Source organism: Arachis ipaensis, chromosome B3, assembly GCF_059453495.1.
Source record: "Arachis ipaensis isolate K30076 ecotype BB chromosome B3, ASM5945349v1, whole genome shotgun sequence".
NCBI classification, from domain to species: Eukaryota; Viridiplantae; Streptophyta; class Magnoliopsida; order Fabales; family Fabaceae; genus Arachis; species Arachis ipaensis.
In genome coordinates this window covers 62,671,533-62,673,239 of record NC_142438.1, presented here as the reverse complement: position 1 = coordinate 62,673,239, position 1,707 = coordinate 62,671,533, and the positions used below count along the sequence as shown (strand labels likewise).

The window sequence follows — 1,707 nt, the reverse complement described above, 5'->3', positions numbered from 1 at the left end:
GTTGTTTAGCTCCATCACTCCTCTAGTGTTGCCTCTTTTAGAGGCATAGAAGTAGTCATTCTCGGCTACAGTCTCAATGACATCTATGACTTCTTCAATGGTCTTCTTCTTATTCAGAGATCCCCCAGATGAGTGGTCTACTGCCTTCTTTGATTCATAAGAAAGACCTTCATAGAAAATGTGTAACTGCACCCATTCATTGAACATATCTGGCGGGCACCTTCTTGTCAAGTCCTTAAACCTCTCTCATGCTTCATATAGAGTCTCACCATCTTGTTGCCTGAAGGTTTGTACCTCAGCTCTTAACCTATTGATTCTTTAAGAAGGATAGAATCTCGCCAAGAATTTGTTCACCACATCTTTCCAGGTTGTTAAACTTTTCTTCGGGAAGGATTCCAGCCATTTAGATGCTTTGTCCTTAAGTGAGAAGGGAAACAGAAGTAGTCTATAGGTGTCAGGATGAACACCATTAGACTTTACAGTATCACATATCCTCAGAAATGTGGTGAGATGTTGATTGGGGTCTTCTTGAACACTTCCTCCAAATGAACAGTTGTTCTGAACAAGGGTGATGAGCTGTGGCTTTAGTTCAAACTTATTGGCATGTATGGTTGGCTTTTGGATGCTACTTCCACAGTTTCCTGGGTTTGGATTGATGTAAGAGCCCATAACTCTTCTCTCTTGCCCAGCATGATTTGCTGGACCTTCTCTGCCATGGTTGTGAGCCTCTTCTTCATGATGGTTCTCCATATTCTCATCCATGTCTGGTTCAAAATACTCCTCCTCTTCCGCAGCACCAACAACTCTCTTTCCTCTTGCTTCCCTCTTTAGTTTAAGGAAGGTCCTCTCAGGTTCAGAATCAAAGGAAGTTGAAGCTCCGCATCTTCTACCTGTCATACAACCAACAAGGCCAAGGCAAAAGGGAGATAGAGAGTATTCTTGTTAAAAATGTTGTTAGTGTGATTGATACAATATATCAAACAGTTAGTGGGTCAGTGAACTAAATTGTAACAAACAAGAGAACACCACAAACGGGTAGGGGTACCAGGAAGAAAATGACTGAAACTGAAAGTAAATCAATCAAACAGAAATTAAATCAAACAAAAGAAAAATGCTCAATCTAGTTATCCACCAATTTAATCATTGTTGATACAAAATCAATCCCCGGCAACGGCGCCATAAACTTGATGCACGGAAACTTGTCTCTCAACAATTTTCCCTCGGCAAGTATACCGAATTGTCGTCAAGTAAAAACTCACAATAGAGTGAGGTCGAATCCCATAGGGATTGATTAGTCAAGCAACTTTAATTGGAGGAATGTTCTAGTTGAGCTAAGCAGAATTTGATTTGAGAATCGCAGGAAATTAAATGGCGGGAAAGTAAATAACAGAAAGTGTAAATGCTGGAAATAAAGAGCAAAATGTAACTAGCAGAAAGTAAATTGCAGAATCTTAAATGGGGATTTGGGGAAATGAACATAAAAATAAATGGCATAAAGTAAAGAGAATGGGTAAGATCAGAAATGGGGGATTCATTGGGCACAGGAGATGTTGTATTCTCCGGATCAAGTTCATTCTCATCTCTTCCTCAATCAATGCATTCATTGATCTCCTTGGCAATCTTAAGTGATTGGATTCCAATTCCTTGGCAACCCAATCTCTCAAATCTTGATCAATAGCCAATTCCTTGGTCTAATTGCTCATGAGA

At 39.9% G+C, this 1,707-nt stretch overlaps 1 non-coding gene across 1 annotated transcript; it reads left to right on the top strand.

Moving 5' to 3' along the window:
• The first annotated feature begins 202 nt into the window (after positions 1-202).
• On the top strand, positions 203-309 carry LOC148570870 (small nucleolar RNA R71). The gene has a single exon (XR_015908393.1). It is a non-coding gene; the product is annotated as a small nucleolar RNA R71 (small nucleolar RNA).
• Positions 310-1,707: the final 1,398 nt, after the last annotated feature.